The 13,881-nt window shown below is 38.5% G+C and overlaps 1 protein-coding gene across 9 annotated transcripts in view; it reads right to left on the bottom strand.

Moving 5' to 3' along the window:
- LOC121312953 (tyrosine-protein phosphatase non-receptor type 3-like) overlaps nucleotides 1-13,881 on the bottom strand; it is a 133,712-nt gene that overhangs the window by 86,435 nt on the left and 33,396 nt on the right. For 2 of the 9 annotated variants that reach the window (XM_041244955.1, XM_041244957.1), the window contains exons 1-2: nucleotides 537-634; nucleotides 201-311 (exon numbers count right to left, since the gene is read on the bottom strand). The exons of 6 other annotated variants lie outside the window; for them this stretch is intronic. The gene's annotated coding sequence lies outside the window, so the exon portion shown is untranslated. Of the gene's footprint in view, nucleotides 1-200; nucleotides 312-536; nucleotides 638-13,881 lie in introns of those variants that run through there. One more of the 9 variants, XM_041244961.1, reaches the window with a different exon arrangement.

Here is a 13,881-nt window from a genome sequence, read left to right as displayed (position 1 = left end):
CCGTGACCTTTTCAGTATTAAAGAAACATGTAAAAATAAGAATCACAGGCTCATTTAGTTTCAACTTATTTTCTTTCTAATATCTCTTATTCATTAAAGTTAAGATTTTGTTCTTCAAAAGATTGTTATGTTTATTTGTTTTACAACTTGCCCTCTTAGCTACTTGCATAAGCCAACGCACACACATAGCTGCAACTTACCTTGCTTTCTTGTGTTTACACTACAGTACTGCTTCAAGAAGTCATGTTGATTTCATTTATTTTTATTATCATACGTTTCCCTACAATGTAGTACGTCTGTGTGAACACATACTGAAAAAGAAAGGAAGGAAAGTGAAGAAAGTTAGTGGAAACACTACTTTGAAAATTGCTTCGGATACGCTATCACCGTAGTCTTTTCCCTCATGGAGACGAGCGAGTTCTCCTGCTACCTAAAAACAGCATCGCATCTGTCCATCTATAGCATCTATGAATATCAGCACAGATGCAGGAATATTACAAAAAAAGACGGATTACTACTTAGCCATCAAAACTCACCTAAAACAAAGAAGAACACAAATCCTCAAGTCCTGATAATGGCTGTTGTAGTAGTTAAGTCGTGTCATAATAATTCTGCATATTAACAGACAGTGTTGCGACAGAAACTGCTTTTAAAACCTTTTTAAAAAAATCCTGGAGAACATTTAGCAATATTGATTTACATGGCAGGCTGGACTCTGCAAGACACGTCATTATTACGCAAGGCATTATTGGTTTTGTGTTTACCCATCCCTGCTATGTTTCAGTGTGCTAGGAATGCAACAGTACTATACAGTATAATAGCAGGAGTGCTTCCAAGTGTAAAAAGGCAATAAAACATGTTATTTCACAATGAGAAAAGAAAGAATGCAGCTACACTGCTCAACTGTGGTAATGGCATTGCAATGTGGGCTCACCTATTGCTTTTAGGGATTCATTTCATTGACCTAGGTGGTTTGGTCAAAGGCTAAACCCCTGCTTTAATTCCCTGTTCTTATGTACAGCTTGGCTGTCTGCAGGATGACTGCATTTAATACGGCATCTTATTAACTTCTTTGTCTCTGTCGTTTGACAGGCTTTTTGGTAAATAAAGTTAGAGCTCCTTTAAAAAGATATCCGGCTTTGGGCAAAACAAACCAAAACACACCATTCTGTGTGCTGCAAGCTTGCAGACATAATAAATCCTTCTTTCATGGTAGACTGAAAAACAGTTATATTGCACACATGTATTGTAGTATATGGCAGTCTCAATATACCACAACAGTTGTTCCATAAGGTTACTGGCTACTAAGGTTAGTGTAGATCTAGGAATGGGACAAGCTCACTAAGCTACAATTGCAGAAATATGAGACACTGCACTGTGTTTCACTAGATTTGAGCCTGTTTGTTTCACTTTCAGGACAGCAGCCCCTAAAAGAATAATAAAGTCTTTCATTAGTTTCATAAAGCTCCGACACTGCCACAGATAAAGTTACTGTATTTATAGACGCTTTCTTTAGTTGTTTTCATGGTTGCCAAGAACAGTAGATTAGCTGTTAATAATACAGTCGTTCCGGAACGCTATAAATACCCAGACGTTTGTTTACAGTTAAAGTTAGACAAAACAGAGCTGTGTGTGCTGTACATCTGTAAGTATGAGCAGATCCACAAGGAAGTGGGCATTTAATGTCATGTCATTACTGAGATCTACTTCCTAGGAACATTAATTAAGTGAGGGCAGTGCAATGCAATGACTTATTACTTGCGTAACCAACTCAGCTTTTTGTCTTGAGCTGAAATGTATTATTACCCCATCATCCCACCCATTTCAGAGGTACGGGGGGGTGGGGGGAGACTACTGAAAAAAAGCCAATGAGTTGGCTTTGAAAAGGAAAATGATTTTAGTGTATAACTTAAGCTTAGGAGCAGTTGTTTGCAATGTTCCAAATCAAAGTTTCACACAAGACTACTCTGTAATGGGCATTAAGAAACTGCTTTAGTATGTTATTTATTTGATGTTTATAATTAAGAATCTCCAAACGGGTTGTTGAACTGGGATTTTGCAGTGTAGATGATAGGGCTGTGCAAACCGATTATTCGATGATTTGGATGGAGTGCTCCACAGAAATCAGGTACTGGTCACAGGTGTTAATTGGGCGAAGTTACCATTCTATGTGACCAAGTGAAGAAACAGCAATCTGGAGAATAGCAACCTACACAAGTCCAAGCTACTGTTTCTTTAGTTGTTTCACTTGGAATGGTAAGTTAGATATCAATGACCCTAACCTGTGAAGAGCTTGAACTGAATAAAATCACTTTGTGCAGCACGAGTAGATGACATTCTTGCAGATTCTGTCCAAGCTGCACTCACTCTGCTTAGCTTGAGAATCCAAGGTGGTAGAGCTGTGGCAGGTAACCATGGCACAGCACAAAGAATGGCCGCCACAGTAGTCATTTCTGTCGGACAGAAACCAAGCAGAAACTTAATAAACCCCTGGCATTATTTGTGCGTCTAATTATTTATCTAAGTCCTTATACTGTAAATGTTAAAATACAGTACTGTATGGTGAAGTGACAAGTATTCAATCATCATTGTTACCTCTTAGTGTAGTGGCACCTAAAACATTATCCATTTATAACTGATGCAGAATAACTGGCTGGGATATTTGTTATTCATTCTGTCCTATTTTGACACAAAATCAATTTTATTGGCAAGGACAGGAGTAAGAAGTATATTAAGAGATGAGATCTCAACCTGCAATTGTCAAGCTAGACAAATACAAAATAAAAAAAAAAATAAAAAATTAAGTTACTACTACTACTATAAGTTTGGGCACTGATTTTATTTCACAAGTGTCACTCATTTATAATTACAATGCTCACTGGCTTCTTCCAGTATATCATCTGTCTTACTGTTCAATGAATGCCGATTAGGATTGAATGCACATTACAATGGCTCCAAATAACGTGTCAGATCTACTGTATTGAAATTTCAAGTGCACGTTATTACAGTTAGCAGAAATAAAGAGTTTCAGATTCTTGGTAGAGAACTTTAAAGTGGGGAAGTGACTGGAACATTTAAAAGAAGCTCTAAGAACACAGCCCACCGGAACACAAGATGAGGCCCTCTACCAGCAGCCTCTTCAGAAAAACACAAACACGTGCTGTTACCGTGCAAATCCCCTTTGCCAGAGCAGTCATGGCTCGAGTTAAGCTCTGACCTGCACCTTGGGACATCATTAAATTGAGCTAAAATTTTTTTTAATCATTGTTCGAAATGTAATTTTATGCTTATGACAGAAAAACAGTTTTAGTTCGTCCCTGCTCCCCCCTCCCCCTCCCTCTCTCTCTAGGGCACGGTGGTGTATACTGCCAGAATTGGCATTCTTAAACGAGCTTCCTCTAACAGGAATATTATCAAAACTACAAAGTGCATTATAACCAATTACTTTACTGTTGAGAACACCCATATCAGTCATCAAATTTCACTTGGCATGTATTAGTAATTTTGTGACTAGTAGCTAGAGTCTTTTTACAAATCACATGCTGCGGTGCAGGGATGTACAATAAAGTATGTGACATTTACTGTAAATCGCTCTACGAAAAAATAAAATAAAATTTAGATATATTTATATAAACACACACACTACTGTGAAAAAAGTATTTGCCACCTGTCTGATTTTCTGCATTTTTCATATTTTTGACACTGAATGTTATCAGATCTTTAACCAAAATCTACTATTAGATAAAAGGGACCCTGAAAGAACAAATAACACTTTTTTATACTTATTTCATTTATTTATTAAAGAAAAGTTATGCAACACCCAACTGTCCCCGTGTGAAAAAGTAATCGACCCCTTACACTCAATAATTGGTTACATACCTTTACCAGCAATAACTGCAACCAAACGCTTCCTGTAGTTATTGATCAGTCTCTCACAGTGCCGTGGAGGAATTTTGGCTCACTCCTTCATGCAGAACTGTTTCAACTCAGTGACATTTGTGGATTTGAGCATAAACTGCTCGTTTCAGGTCCTGCCACAACATCTTTAGGTCTGGACTTTGATTAGGCCATTCCAAAACTTTAAATTTCTTGCTCTTCAACCATTCTGATGTAGGCTTGCTTGTGTGTTACGGATCATTGTCTTGCTGCATGACCCAGCTCCGCTTCAGCTCACGGACGGATGGCCTTACATTCTCCTGTAGAATTCTCGGATACAGAGCAGAATTCATGGTTCCTTCAATGATGGCAAGTCGTCCAGGTCGTGATGCAGCAAAGCATCCCTAAATCATGACACTACCGACACCATGCTTGACCGTTGGTATGAGGTTCTTGCTGTGCAATGGTTTGATTTTCGCCAGACATAAAGGAGCCCATGTTGGCTAAAAACTTCCACTTTTGACTCATCTGTCCATAGAACATTGTTCCAGAACTCTTGAGGATCATCCAGGTGCTATTTGGCAAACTTGAGACGAGCATTCATGTTCTTCTTAGTGAGAAGTGGTTTCCACCTTGCTATACTTCCATGAACCCGTTTTTGCCCAGTGTCTTTCTGATGGTGGAGTCATGAACACTGACCTTAGCAGAGGCGACAGAGGCCTGCAGATCCCTGGATTATGTTTTAGGGTTCTTTGTAACTTCCTGGACAATTTTACACCTTGCTCTTGAAGAGATTTTGGCTGGACGGCCACTCCTGCGAAGATTCACTACTGTCCCAAACTTTCTCCATTTGGACAATATGGCTCCGACTTGTGGTTTGGTGCAGCCCCAGAGTCTTAGAAATGGTTTTGTAACCCTTTCCAGACTGATAGGCATCAACAACTTTTTTCCGGAGGTCTTCAGTAATTTCTTTTGATTGTGGCATGATGTGCCTCTAGAACCTGTGCGTTGACAACTTCACTCTGATGGTAAGGCTCAGAGTTAGTCAGATTTATATTGGGCAGGGCTGGCCAAAAATCAGGTCTGATTGTTAACCAAAGTATTTAAACAGATGACCCTAACTATCTCTTTAATTGGGTTGAGTTAACTAGCGGGGCAATAACTTTCACACATGAAGATTGCATGTTTGATTATAATCAAACATTATATATATATATATATATATATATATATATATATATATATATATATATATATAATATATATATATATATATTTTATATTATACTATTTTATTAAGCTCCTGTGGATTCTTGTGGTTTTATGAATTGCAAGCATTTCATGAACCCCAATTGTCTTCCTCATTCTCCTGGGTATGAGATTTAGTCATGTTCATCCCATCCATGACATGTCAACACATTAGGTCATTTGTCTTTAGGGCAGATTACATGCATGAGGTCAGCTTTAAGTGAGGCTCAAACCGAAAAAATTTACTGTTAATACTGTTGTGTACCGATAGACAGGTCTCATTGCTTTGAAGAAAATTCGTAGGCTGCAAGAAGCTGATCAGTTCTTTTTTCAACTACATGGTATTCATCGGTATTTTTTTTTTCTATACTGAAACAGGGTCACATGAAAGAGAAGGAAAAAAAAGACTGACAGTGGATACATTTCATTATCATCAGACAAGGACTCAAATATCAGACCAGGTTATTGCCTTTAAGGTATCAATACCAATCCAGGTTATAAAAATAAATGATCAGAAAATGGCTGCCAGACTCCCTGGATTCTGAAAGTCATATCTCAGAAGCTCATCAGCATTTGACATGTTGAGTACTAGGGTTGTACATAGGGCCTGAACTTTTCGGCTTTTATTTTCTAAAATCTCTACCTCCTTTTAAATGTTAAATTAGTCATTGTTAAGCTGTCTCTGCATCCTAATAAAAGGAGAAAAACAAAAATTAAAGACTGGGTTTAAGATTATTTTTTTATTTGTTACAAAATCAAGGAGATTTTCAGACTGAGAAGTGAAAGAAGATAGCAGCTACTGTATGTGAGGCCCAGTTGGAATTCCTTTCAGTTTGACAGCTTGAGTTGGGGTTGCGCTCTGTTACTGGTGAATGAGTATGTGTTTCTAGTATCAACCAGCTGGTTAATATGACAAATACTAACTTGATGGGGAAAACATAAAAACACAAATTGTAAAAATACAGCTTACAAGCTAACCTTTTTCTGTTCTTCAAAAGCAAAACGAAAAAATGTGGCCAGGTTTTTTTATGGACCAACTGTTTTCACTTTCAAAGCTCACCACATGTTAATTCCACTAGCAGGTCTAGGGCACATTCTGGTGTAATGCTTCCTTTAAAAACATGAAGGACTTGGAAGAACAAAGACCTAACAGGGGGCTACTGCTATACAATGAAGCTGCTGCAGGAGCTTTTGTTCACCTAGACCACAGCACACCAATGGAGATCTTTAGAGCTGGCATGCCTCATTGAAAACCTGGCACTGTTGTACTTGAGTTCAGCATTTTGGCTGTGAGCCAGCTTCTTGTGTTGTGTAAATTGAGGAAACTACAGCTTCCTTTATAACTTATTTCCACTTGTAAAACCAATGTAAAATCAACAGAAAACCTAATTAATCCAGCAGTCATCTAGGAAAAACAGCTACTGTTACAGTACTAAAGACAGATATATAGATAAACAGACAAATGAAGGAGAGAGAGAGAGAGAGAGAGAGAGAGAGAGAGAGAGAGAGAGAGAGAGACACATGCCTATAAAGCGCATTTGAATTGAGAGAGAGACACACATACACACAAACACACACACACAAAATAGCAGGGTTGGGCCTGGGCTAAACCTGGACACAAGTTCTACAATTATTATTTGTTTATTTAGCAGACGCCTTTATCCAAGTCGACTTACAGAGACTAGGGTGTGTGAACTATGCATCAGCTGCAGAGTCAATTACAATAACGTCTCACCCGAAAGATGGAGCCCAAGGAGGTTAAGTGAAGCACTCAAGGTCACAGTGACTCAGTGAATGAACTGGGATTTGAACCGGGGACCGCCTTGGTTACAAACCCTGTTCTTTAACCACCAGACCACACAGCCAAGCTCAAGTCCACGGTCGGCAGTTGAATAGCCTATAATCCAACCGGTGACATCCAGCCTATAGGGTGCATCCTGCACCCCTCGCGAAGTGCCTTTACTGGATGCGCCACTTGGGAGCCCCCTTTCATAAATACATTTTAACACCACCTTGTATAATGAAAGTCAGACATTCTGTAAGAAAGCTGATGTTTTCCTGTATTGGTCTGTGTTGGCATTTATGCAGTAATACAGTAGCTAAAGATCATAGAGAGGCCATGAACCAGCGAATACCGCTTTGCAATGTACATCGCAACGTACTGTACTTTGTGTCTCAATCAAATTGCAGTTTCAGTCAGCCGTGCATAGTACTGTTATTGGATGTACACATGTGTGTCCCGCAGGAGACTGTAAAAAGCCAAGTAGGCGGTTTAATTTGTTGTTGATTCATCCCCACTTGCTTGAAATTCAAGTCAAGTGTCAAATAGATATTTACTGTACAAGTTTCATTGCTTTAAAGATTATTATTATTATTAGAATTGATTTATTTATACATGGACGTTAAACTAGGCATGCACCAATCGTGGAATCTGAACCGGTTTTAGTGTTGCGTGACCTCTAAATACATCCATTTTGGTCTTCAAGAATATCTCGATTTCTTAAGACACACATGAAGACAATCTAAACAAACAAGGATGTTCCATTTGTTCAAGGCAGTGCTTTCCAAAGACTGAGTCTGTGCTTGTCTACAATTTTTTTTTCTTAAGTGGAACGATAAGAATCTGAAATATTCCCTTTCCAAATCAAAATCACACCTAAATATAAACCATGAAAGCAGAATGTGCTTCAGCAGCAGAAGGTTGCACCACCCCCTCTCCCTCCTGTTGTACTGTAAACTCTGACCAGTCTCCCTTCCCACTTCACAGTCAGTCCACTGCACCATTAGGATTGAAAACATCAATAAAATGTCCAACCAGTGCCTCCTGAATCATCAACAAAGGGATTCCTGGAAAGAGCTTCACGTTCAGCTAATGCTAACATTGTTTTCAAATCTTTACTTTTCAAAACGTATCAGAAGCAGTAGGATGATACAGTACCTGCACTATCCATACCTGTACAACATCTATGTGTTCCAAAAATATAAGAATTTAACCATTTCATCCTCCACTTGGAAGATGAACAGGTTTTATAGTTGATAGTCTTAGACCAGCGGTTTAAAATGCAGTTACAGGGTACAGTACATCCAAATCATTAAAAAATACAACACTGTAGCTTGCATTAGAGATATTTTGTGTTGGTACAGTACCATTTCCATTTCCTTTGGGGTTAGACAACAACTAAGTTCTTGCTTCAGGTTATTCATTTAACTTTTTCTCCCTTGTTACTATATATTATTTTCTCCTGCATCCCCCCCCAAATATTTTTATGAACAAATGTGACAAGTAGGTTGTTTACAGGGAAAGAAAGGAACAAAACACCCCTGTGTGCCGTGTGCCCTTGTGGATTTAGAGAAAGGTCTGTCAGATGGGAGAAGGTTACTAACAGTCCGTACAGACGAGAGATTAAGCATATTCCAACTCACAGCCAAGACTCAACAAAACAGCACCTGTCAGTCTGCACCGTGTCTGTGTGAGGACTACTGCACTCTGTCACATTGAGGGCACAGAATAGCAGCTGGAGTCTTTACCAAGCTTAAGAGGCAGACGCCAAATCTAAGAATAGTTTGCAGGTTTTATGCCAATAATAATAATTATAATAACAACCCCTCTAATCTACAGTGGTATTCACATAACCTGAACGAGCCTCTAAATCCACCCAAATCACTATGACCAGAAAACCTTATTCAAATCCTGAAACCGACAAACCCTTTTTGTTTCATTAAATCACAGGAACTTTTGATCCCCCTCCCTCCCAGCCTAAAATATTACAAAACGTATTTATTTTATTTTTTTTAAATAAAGGAGTCCTTCTCGGAAAACAGTTGACTGTGTAAAATTTATCTGGATTTTCCTAGTGTGCGTTTAAATTATTATTTTTAATATGTATATATAAAATAAAATAGATAGTAAAATACAAAATTGTACTGTACCGTGTATTCACACCAGAACCGCCACGGCAGTCATTTTGACGGTTTGAGGTTTTCAAATTTAAAATTACTCTGCATGTCTGAGTGATGCGGTTGTCCATTTATGACTTTTACTAAATACATGTAATAAATACCCCGATGGCGTTTGAATGGCAGGATCACGAAAATAAGGAAGTTAATCCCACCCACCTAGAACCGCCAAACAATCCATGTTTTTATTTTTAATATAAAAACTACAATATTCTGTTTTTTTTTTTTTTAAATATACATACAGGCCTGTTATCTCTACTGCATCTGGCAGCCATCAATTCCTTCGTTTTGTACAAGGAATGCACCTGGGGAAATATCAGTAGGAGAGATTTCATCTTGAAGCTAGCCACAGCGTTTCGGCAGAAACATTTCGATCAGAAAACTGCAAAGCAGCAGGCTGCAGCAGCTCAACCTGGATTCAGTGCTGCACCGAGACACACTCTCAAGAGAAAATAAAAATAAATAATAATTAGTTTTGTGTGTACATATACCTGTTTACACACTAGTTTCTTTTGAAATGTTTATTTTATTATAGTTTCTTTTTTTGTAGGGCTGCAAGTTAAAAAATAAACCCTTTTATGTTTAACTGTTCACATCAGCGTTTCTGCTGTTTTGATACGACATGTTTGAATAAAACTTTGGAGTTGTATATGATAGTTTGTCTTTCATTTTTAATACTGATGTTGTTAAAAATGTAAAAATTACTGCCGGCGGCAGTTTTAGGTAGGAGTATAACTGCGGCGGTTCTAGTGTTAATAGCAAAAAATACTCCATATTGGAATGAATGAATGAATGAATGAATGAAACTATTTCAATCCTATTCTAGTACTTGAATAAAGGGAGTTCCATCCCCTGTTGTCAACCCATACTCAGTGGAATCTGGATGATCCAAAATGTACTTTTCCCATTTTCTGGGAAAATTACAAACTTTGTGCTATTCAACTGCAAAATGTAAAATGACAATTAATTTCCTCAGCCTTCAGTAATCTTCTGACTTTCCCTCACTCCCTCCTTACCAATTACTCCAGCAAACTCCATTGCCATTAATGTACTTAACTGGCCATAAGGTTTTGGGCATTGCAGTGCTACAGTGTACTGCTCGGTTCCTGTACCTTTATTTTGGTAGCGGGTGTAAGTAAGTAAGTGTTCTTTCCTTTCTTCCCCTGCATTATTGTCATACCGACAGACCAAAAAAAACACAAAAAAAAACTCATGCGAGCACACATACCAGAGTCAGCATCTGTATTAAAAAGAAGCACTGAAAAATAATTAGTTTTGTTTCTTTCACTATACAAGTTTGCAGATATTGTAAGTGTGTCATTGCTAAAGCTGCAGGGGAGCAGTGGTCTGAAAACTGCTGGACAACATCGCACATCCAACCCACTGTGGACTGAGGTACAGGCAGATATGTAAAAAAGTGGGCTTTGCGAACATCTATAGAAAATTACATTTACACATGCATAAATAGGTTAGTGCACAAAAACAGCACTCAAAATGGAATTAAACACAGGTATATTTTTTGCATTAAAAGTAAGCAAACATAAATAAGATTAATTAGGCTACAAATACACAGCGTTACGATGTGATTTACTATAAGCTTTTACAAAAATACCAAAACAAACAGTAAAACGTACAGTAACCTGCAACTGATGGCTTCTACGTTAACTCCAGAAGTCACTGCCTCCCTGTTTTTGCTTTCTTAATATATGTGTCACGGTACTTTGCGCTCTTTCTTGATATTGCCAACAGCCGATAAGCTTTGGCTATTTTAAACAAACGTCCAGTAAGCACTGTGTTTATGAAGCTTGCTTTGTTTAATTCAAATGCATTTAAAAGCTACAACAACACACCAATATCTGTAAGAGTGCGCACCATCACAAATAAAAGAGTAAAAACACAAATCTTTCTCAACTGGTGTATTGAAATGTCACTGCTACACACAGCTGACTGACACACATACACAGGGGAACGCACCAAAAGGCGTACTGCTAGAACGCTTTCTTTCTGTTTCCATCCCGGACGCCGCACTTGCTTCAAATACCACTACTCTCGTAGCCTCATTTTAATATTTATTTATTTAGCGAGGCAGTTAATCGATTAGGTCGGATATGCGACGTTCAACTGCACTGTAGTTTGTGAAATTCAGAATTCAAATTTTATCACAAACTACCAACATTGGCAGATCATCCACACATAACCACTACCACCCCTTTAGAAAACTGTAGTAGTGTGATGAGATCCAGGTTACTGTAACATTGACCTTAAGGAGAGTTGGAACAGGTCCAGTATATAGTACTGTATCACTTCTTAAATAACATCTTGTTTAGAATCACCTGGTGTATTATTTTTTGTTTCTGTCACATCTTGGTGACTTTTTAAAAACATAGAAGTTAAAAAGTACCGCTGTGGCCACTATATAGTAGATCTCTCAAGCAAGCCTTCTGCCTTAGTACACCAGGGTGTAACCACTAACCTGTCCCCCTGCAACACCACTCTCAGTAGACGTAAGAAATACCACTTTTGTTCTATGTTGTACTTTTGACTGGTTTATTTCTTACATCCGCTAGGGGCAGAGTGTGGCAGGGGGGACAGTACTTGGAGACAATATTGAACACGTTTGAGAGCTCTTTAGCAGACCACAGGGTAGATGTACATGTATCTGTAATATTTCAGGCCCAATCCAAGTTTCTCTATAACACGCAATGTGTTCTTCATGGTTTACTTTTGAGCCATGTCAGCTGCAGAGAATTACTCATGTATGGAGACTCTAAATTCCACCCCTGGGCACTACTCATTTTAAAATCAACATATAAAATCATTGAATACAGCGGGATCTCAGTTGTAACTCCCAGGCTCACAATGTAATGTCCTTTCCCAGCATTCTCTAAATTGCCATGGTTTCTATGCGAGAGCTCTTCTGAATGCAATTTGTGTGTCTTCTTTCTCTACAGATATTCCTTTGTCAAGTCTGTTGCCTCCCCCTTACCTCCCTCCTCCTTCGAAATCAATACATGAGCTGGCAATAATTAAGATGCAAAAGCCATGCATGTCCAGACAAGTTCAGACCCAGTAATGCTACGCAGATGCTGAGAGAGTGTCTGGAAGTGAGCAGCACACTAATCTTTCTTAACCATCATGCCAAAATAAATTGGACTCAAATTAATAGAATTTTGTTAAGTTTTCCATCAGCAGCACTTGAATGGTAAATGTTCTTGTTACGCTCTTCTCATACTAAACGTATCCCCCTCAGTCACAATTTATCAGCAAAGGGTACACTACATTGTTTTCTTTCCTAGAGTTTCACACCACAACACTAGAAGACAAAACATTTGGTTAATATCATAACCCTGGTTCCCTGAAATAGAAATGCAAACCATTACCAAAGGGGATATAATCTCTTATAGGAAGGAGGAAGAAAAACTGCCTTTAGCATTCTGGCTGAGGACCGATAAGGGTCTGTGGCAATATAGTCCACAGTACAGTGAGGGAGAACCCTTACGCAGTGTATTGCTGCAAGATTACACAGAGTAACCTCAGCATTTACCACCAAAAGCCTAAAGAGGTGTGTTTTATGAAAGTGAAACATCAGAGAAATGTGTTAAAAAGCAGAATGTGTGGCTGCTGTTAACACTCTGGTCCCAAAACCAGGGTTCTGCTGATCTATGACATTCAGTCGGTAGAATCTAGTAAAAGTAGCAGGCGTGGCCCATACTGCAGCGTTACAAATGCGTGACAGATGCGCCCCGGAATAACACCCAGGAGGCTGCATGGCCTCTTGTGGAGTGACCAGTGCTCTTTTCTGGTAGGGGCAGGTTTGCTAGATCATATGCAATCAGGACCGTGTTTACAATCAACCTCGACAGCCGCTGCTTAGACAGGGCTTGTCAGTGGAACTTAGCCCCGAAGTAAGCAATTGCTCAAATTGCTGGCAATTCTGGGTGCGTTCAACATAATACACCAGAGCCCTAACTTGACACAGCATATGGAACTTTCTCTCCCTGTCACTGGAAAGGAGGTGGATGAAAGGCAGGAAACAGTAACTTGCTAGTGTGTACAGGTATAAATATTTTCATAGTGGATACTTCACTCAGACTGCACATGACTAACGGGTTGTACATACAAATGACTGACATTCACAAGACAAGCTCACGACTGACCACCTAATACTACTGCTCACTACCAAAGAAAGATACGGCATTAAAATAATTAATTATACAACAACCGATTACTCCTGGAATCTTTTTATACATCACGGTATTTACAATAAACGGTCATATATTATGACACACGCTTCTTCTCATTTATACATATTTGTTTAACCTGCATGAATAGCGTCTTTGTTTACAAACATGATTGTTAAACTATTCTATTGTTTACTCTTTATTGTTATTATTCTCTATCCCTCATTTTCAGTAAAGACTGAACATCAGCATTACCCCTTCTCTTGGAAGATTACCGAACACATGACTATAACACCCACATTATAACAAAGCCTTCATTAAGGGAAGCGCCCTAATCTAAATACAGCAATACACCATCATATATCAAACACACTTTGCTCAACAACATCCATGATACATAATAAACTACTGCTCCATCGCCAGCAGAATAACATTAACAATAATAAATCACAACAGACACTGAAATTATTGAAAATACAACTTGTTAGACTTTCAAATTCTAAGCAAGTTACTAGCTTACCAGTGCCATTAATCAATAAAACAAACTTTTCTTTTTTTTTTTTTTTTTTTTAACTTTAAAAGTATTACAAATAGTTCCCAGATTGTCGTGAGACGCTGT

This window comes from Polyodon spathula, chromosome 3 (assembly GCF_017654505.1).
Source record: "Polyodon spathula isolate WHYD16114869_AA chromosome 3, ASM1765450v1, whole genome shotgun sequence".
Classification (NCBI taxonomy): domain Eukaryota; kingdom Metazoa; phylum Chordata; class Actinopteri; order Acipenseriformes; family Polyodontidae; genus Polyodon; species Polyodon spathula.
This window is presented reverse-complemented; position numbering and strand designations above follow the sequence as displayed.